Here is a 7,488-nt window from a genome sequence, read left to right as displayed (position 1 = left end):
AAAAAAAACAAAAAAAAAAAAAAAAAACCCAGAAAGCAACAGGAATAATCAACGTTGATAAGATCAAACATAAAAAGCCAGGTAGTAGAATCTAGTTTGGTCGCACATTAAAAAAAAAAAAACAAAAAAGAGAAAACAACCAAAAAAACAAAGAGGCTATTTCATCCTTAACAGAAATGTTTCAACCTCACCGGGCCATCCCGACCTCACCAGGGAACCTTTTATTGGTTTGGGATACACCCATAGCCCTTAGGCAGGCAATTTCCAGTAACAGGCAGACTTGCCCTTTAGCAAGGATTTACATAATAATAAATGGAGAAATTGCTTCAGCTACCATTGTCTGGACTAACAGTGGGTGCACAGCCCTGACCTTTGCCAGGGCTTCAAGGGTCACCAGCCTTCCGGGTTCCTTGTCCATACCTCTCTGTTAGTGAAGAAAATAGGTGGCTTCCCACACTGTTTGGTGTGGATTTTGGGCTGGAGGCATCATCAGACCATTCTTCTTCGAAAATGCGGCTGCTCAGGCAATAACAGTTAATGGTGCTTGCTATCTCGACATGATAATCCATTTACCTGATATGCTATTCCATACATAACCCTATACTGCATACTTTATGAATCAATAAAAAATTTACAATTTTTAATTATAAACCTGTGTTTTCTATCAAATTACTTCCTGCGTGAATTTTGGGACACCCTTTATAATATTCAACTTACAGTAATCATAAGATAAACTAGTTAGGTATTAATTTAACAAAAAAATATGAAAGACATATTCATTCATTTAACAAATACTCATTGATAACCTACAGTGTAATAGGCAATGTTGCCGGGAACCAATTTCAGCATGTCTTAATTTTAAGAGTTTCATCGAAAGGTTGATGAGACTTGGGGACTCAACAGTGTTGAGTCACACATGTAGTCACCTGTTGGGAATGGCTAAAGGCATTTCCCCAAACCTGAATAGGAAACTGATTGTGGCTGCCAGACAGTTAAAGGGCATCTTAATCTACATGTTATTGCCTCCTACTGGCCAAATACCTGTACAGCCGTAGGCTATTCCCCAAACTGACAATGCTTCTGTACCCTTTGAAACCTTACCCTTTGAAGTGTATTATCTCTACCTTGCCTTAGGACAAATTGTGTTAATAAAAGCAAGGGTCCTAGACAAGGAGGGAGTCTTCAGTTCCTTTAGCTGAAGGTCCTCTGACCCCCAATGCCTTTCAAAATTATATCTCGTCTCTGGATTCTTTTTTAGTCCCTGGATTCCTATGTCATCTACGCACAGCCCCTTTTCCAGATTCCTGAACCCTTCTTGATGCTGGGACAAGAACCCCAGCGCAATGTCCTAGGAGTTACTTTTTTATTTTATTTATTTTTATTTTTTGGAGTTATTTTTTTTAATTTAGAAATTCTGCTGAGAAAAATAAATGGACACAAATAGCTAGAAAAAAACTGGGCTATTAGATAGAAATATATTTTATTTTTCTCAGTTTTATTGATATATATTTGACATATAACATTGTGTAAGTTTAAGGTGTACAATGTAATGATTTGATACACACATATTATGAAATGAATATTACAATAAAGTTAGTTAACACATCCATCTTATCACATAATTAACATTTTTGTATTTGTTGTAATGAGGACATTTATTATCTACTCTCTTAGCAACTTTCAAGTATACAATAAAGTACTATTAACTATAGCCACCACGCTGTACGTTAGATTCCCAGAACTACTTATTCATCTTATAATTGGAAGTTTTTATCCTTATCCTTTGACCAGTCTCTCTCTCTCTCTCTCTCTCTCTCTCTCTCTCTCTCTCTCTCTTTCTCATATATATAAATTATATATATATATATCTATATATATCTATATATAGATATATATATATATATGTATATATATATAATTTTAAAAATCCATTCATCTCTCTTGGACACTTGGGTAATGCTGCAATGAACATGGAGGTACAGATATCTCTTTGAAACAGTGATATTGTTTCCCTCAGAAATGTACCCAGAAGTGGGATTGCTGTATCATATGGTAGTTCTAGTTTTAATTTTTTTTTTTAGGAAACTCCATTCTGTTTTTCACAGTGGCTGTACTAGTTTACTTACAATCCCACCAGCAGTGAACAAGGATTTTCTTTTCTTCACATCCTTACCAGCACTTGTTATTTCTAGTCTTTTTTACAATAGCCATTCGAATGGGTGTGAGGTGGCAAGCTATTCTCATAAAGATACTAACTATCCCTCAATTAAGTTATAACAAATTGAAATAAAAAACAGGAATTTTAGGGGAATTTAACAAAACAATGCCTTTTATCTCTAAACTAGTGGCCCGGTGCATGAAATTCGTGCATGGGTGGGGGGTGTCCCTCAGCCTGGCCTGCACCCTCTCCAATCTGGGATCCCTTGGGATTGGGCCTAAACCAGCAGTAGGACATTCTTCACACAATCCGGGACCACTGGCTCTTAACCCCTCACCTGCCTGCCTGATTGCCCCTAACCACTCTGCCTGCCAGCCTACTTGCTCTCAACTGCCCCCCCTGCTGGCCTGATCACCCCCAACTGCCCTCCCCTCCTGGCTTGATCACCACCAACCACCTCTGCCTCGGCCCTGCCACCACGGCTTTGTCTGAAAGGATGTCCAGAAGGTCTCCCAGAAAGTCTCCAGGTCTAATTAGCATATTACCCTTTTATTAGTATAGATAAACACATGTGAATAGGAAGATGGTGAAATTATGAAAAAGGGGAGTAATTAAAGAGGCCTTTTCTTTCTCAGATATTAAAACCTATTGTGAGATATTATAATTAAAATACTTTGGTACATAAAAAGAAATAAAAAATAATATATTGATGAATCATACTAGAGAATAAAAAACTAGATCCAGACCCTGGCTAGTGGAGCTCAATTGGTTGAGCACTGTTCTATGCAATGAAAGGTCGATGGTTCAATTCCCTGACAGGGTACATGCCCAGGTTGTGGGCTCGATCCCTGGTAGGAGTGCATGCAGGAGGCAACCAATTGATTATTCTCTCTCTCTCCCCCTCCCTACCTCACTCTAAAAATCAATAAAAACATTTTTTAAAAAGAACTAGATCCAAATATGTGTAGATATGATGAAGGTTGGCATTTTAAATCAGTGAGCTAAATATGCCTCATTTGATAATTGACATTAAGGCAATTTGCTAACTATTTTAAAAAATAATTCCATATGATCAATAAATCTGGAAAAATACATTTAAAATAACACTGAGATGTTATTTGTTTTTTATTTCCCTCTATGTGGGCATTTATATAAATGGTACAAAAGCAATGGTGGGTAAAACTGCTGGTGCCTTACTGATGATAAAGACGACACACACATACACACATTCCATGCTGATCAAAAATTTATTTTAAAACACACATAAATATTGGAAGTAAAAACAGGCTTTCCTCAGCAGGACACAAAACCCAAAAAATGTAAAGAAAGAACTGATAAATTTTTGCTCAGTATTATGTAAAGGCTATAAAAGTGCAGCTTTTAGACATCCCCCATCAATCACACAAACACAGATGGACAAGTCAGAATCAAATAGCAAATGTCACACTCACTGGTGAAATATTAAGGGTGTTCCCATTTACTTCAAGAATAAGATCAGGAGACCCTCAATTGCCACTATTATCCAACATAGTTCTAGAGGTTCTGGTCAATGTGCTACATCCAGAAAATAAAAGAGTAAAATATATAAATACTGAAAAAATCAAAAATCATCATTTGGCCCTGGCTGGTTTGGCTCACTGGATAGAGCATCGGCCTGGGGACTGAAGGGTCCCAGGTTCGATTCCAGTCAAGGGCATGTACCTTGGTTGCAGGCACATCCCCAGTAGGGGGTGTGCAGGAGGCAGCTGATCAATGCTTCTCTCTCATCGATGTTTCTAACTCTCTATCCCTCTCCCTTCCTCTCTGTAAAAAATCAATAAAATATATTTAAAAAAAAGAAAAAAAAATCATCATTTGCAGATGATTCTCTATGCATACCTAGTTAAACCAAAGCCATCAACTGAAAAACCATTAGAAAAATTAAGAAAGGTCACTAAAAATAAACATATCAATATTTTTCCAGAGACAAGCAATAACCTGGTAGAAAATATACTCATAAAAGAAATGTCATCCCCCAAAACAACAAAACAATAACATACCTAGGAATAAGCTTAACAAGCAATAAGTATGACTTCCCTGAATAAACATAAAATTTATTGAAGATTGTAATGTCAACATGGATAGAAAGACTCAATTTTTAAAGATGTCAGTTCTCAAGTTAAAGTGCATATTCATTACACTTTAGTCACTAGATGTCAACCATTTTGTTCTGCAGTGTTCTTCAACTTGGAACTTGACACACTTCCACATTCTACTTTATACATTTCTGCATTGTTCACACATTTAAAAAATATGGAGTGTGGGGAGATGAGAGGGAGAGAGAGAGAGAGAGAGAGAGAGAGAGAGAGAGAGAGAGAGAGAGGGATTTGAGAGATTTCTATTGAGGGAATTTATCTTTTTTCCCCTAGTAAAGAAGTTCTGAATTATTTTTTAAGTCACAGATGCCTGTGAGAATCTGATGAGACCTACAATCCTTCTCCCCACTAAAATGAACACCATGTACCTGCATAATTTTGATAAAATTTTCACAGAGTTGGCCAGTTGAGAATGCCTACTCTAGGTATGTTGAGGAGGAGAGTCCATTCAGTCCAGGCATACATTTAGTTGAGGGGGCACCACGTTGGGAGTGGACTGCAGGACATGATCCTACATCAAGGCTAGGTTCTTTCTGAGGACCCTGCAGTGAGGAAGCTATACATCAGAGGCCCAGCAGGCTGAACCTCTCAGGCCAGGTGGCATGAGAAGACTCGAGTGTTGTGAATGAGGCCAGAGCAGGCAGACTTGAGTGCTTCCCCAGCAATCACTTCTCCAGGCTTTATGGAAACCCACAGCTGCAGGGAGGTGTGACCAACAATCCCTCCTATGCATCCCTGAGTTACCTCTGTGGGAATGTAAGGGAGCTAGGGAGGGAAGAAGGCAAATACATTCACTCAGGTCAGGTTGGTCATCTGAGTAAAGGTGGCATTTACCACCTTGGTCACCTGTCCATGTATACCTTTAGATTGAGCAACAGAGTCATTTGCCTGACTGCGGGGGATGAGAAGCTATGGAATATGGGAGGGGATCAGAGGACAACACCTTTATCCCTCACCTCTTGACAAGGCAGTTAGGAAGGGACCAGTTCTGCATCCCTTACACCCTCACCTGCATCCACCTTAGTAGACTTGAATCTAATCCAGCGGCAGGTGTTCAGAACAGCCATCAAATTATAAGTGGTTCACATAGCAGTCAACCAAGACTCTGGGACATTAAATGCATATCTTTTTAAAAAACAAACAAGACAGGATTGTGCTGCTTTTGTGTTATCAATTTGCAAGTTGATCCAAAAATAGAAAAAGTAATAAATCATTTGCATCAAATGGGCAAGATCAGAGGACTAGTCCTCTCCTTGTGGACTAATTAATAAATCATGTGAAAATTCCCGTTATAGATTTTAAAATACGTTTTGAAAGTTCCTATTTGGCTATAACCGATAGAAACAGTTTCCTTGTGTTATAAAATAAATATAATGAAATTAATGAGACCTTTTGGTCTTCCACTTAAATTATTCTCCACTCAAATGAAAATAGCATCATTTTATTTTTTCAATATAAAAGTAATGCAGTATTGATTTTTCAAAAAATGAACAGAAAAATTTAAGGAAGTAAAACACTCCCATTACCTATATCCTTTTCTGATACCTTTCTTCCATTTTGTATAGGGGTGCAGGAGAAATGCTGGATCCTCATGGCTGGGGGTGGGTGGTGAAGGGAGAGATGGTTGGACAGGGATAAGGGGAAAAAATTATCCCTCTAAGAGGAAGAAAAGATCCATGATCTTGGGAACAGATGCAGTCTCTCTCTGTAAATTAAAGAAAGGCAAATTGCAACCACAAGGAGAAGCTATTCCTGGTTTCTAGGATTGGCAGAGGAAAATGAGTGGCAGGACCTGATATGGTCAGGGAAGGAAAGGGGTGGGCCAGCTCCAGCCGCACTGCCTGCCGGTGGGAGTGGTAATTGGGGTCTTGAGCTCACGGATGACGTGGCCCTCACGTGAGCAGAAGCCTACGCGTTTAGACGTTTTAGACGTCCTTCTAATCTTTGTCTTCATTTGGTCGCTTGCCATCTGCCTATTCCCCATCGGGCGGGCGGGCCTGTGGCTAGGGAAGGAGGAGGAGGTAACTGGCCAGATCCCTGCAGGTCTAAGTGGATGGTCGCTGCCTGGGGGATCCCTGCGGTGTGGGTTGAGGAGGGTGGATTCCACCGGAAAGGGACCAGCGTGCTTTCTAAACCCCTGCCCTTCCAAGAATCAAAATGGTCGATGTTGCGGGCTGTATTACAAGGGAGACCCCAGCGCAGTAGGGGAGAAACCTTTAACATCCAGGGCCTTGAATCCGGGAGGACAGTGTATTAGAATTCCGGACCATCTACCAATCCAGGATCTTGGGGCTGTGGGTCAATCTGACTATTTGTCTTTTCGCGTGTCTTTCAGTAGGGCGCTGTATCACTCGGAGCAAAGGAACAAAGAATCTGCCCGGAATTCCTGCATGTCAGTGTAAAGAGGGGATTGCCCCGGCGTCCACGAGAAGAGCGGGGATGGCTGAGGTCCTCCCTTATCTTGGGCTCATTAATGACTCTCCAGCTATCTCCCTGCTATTATATATGTAGAAAAAAAGGATGTGACAGCCTATCGTAAAAATTGGTGTCTTTACGGGGGGAGGGGTGGGAATGCATCAGGGAGGGGAATGGTCTTTCCGCCGGTTTTCCATACTTCCTCCCCCGCCTTCTTTCCAGTTGTTTCAAAGGGGTGTGGTTTTTGCTAGGAAAATGGCCATCCGACGGGAGTAGAGCGGGGGGCTGGGGCAGGGCGTGGGTGGACGTCATGCAGGAAGAGGGCTGATGTCTGAGAAGTCCTGAGAAGTGGGGGTAGGATGAGAAAACAGAAGTTAAAATCCATTTGACTACCAGGACCTTGAATTTGTAAAAGCTGGTATTGGGACTTTCTGAAGTGCTGTTCTGTCCGCTAGCCATCCATCTCTGCCAAGTCGCCAGTCTGTGTCTGTGGATCTTGTTGTGCCTGAAGGCCAATCCGACCCAAAAGCAGGAAGAAGAGGAACATTGTCCAGAAACAAGTAGGTCAGAGTGAGGATGCTGGCACTGTTTGGGGGCTCTTGGGGTGGAGAATGGTGGAGACTGCAAACTCCAGTGGGCCTCCTCTGCATCCCCCTCCTTTCTGCCTCTTTATACCAGTTCAGAGTTTACAAAAGAAAGTTCTCTGCTGGTATAAAACTGAGAAAGAAGTGGCTGGAGTGGGGAGGGTGTCACAAGAATTCTGGGGTGGGGGTAGGGAAG

Source organism: Myotis lucifugus, unplaced genomic scaffold, assembly GCF_000147115.1.
Source record: "Myotis lucifugus unplaced genomic scaffold, Myoluc2.0 scaffold_13, whole genome shotgun sequence".
Lineage (NCBI taxonomy): Eukaryota > Metazoa > Chordata > Mammalia > Chiroptera > Vespertilionidae > Myotis > Myotis lucifugus.
This window is presented reverse-complemented; position numbering follows the sequence as displayed.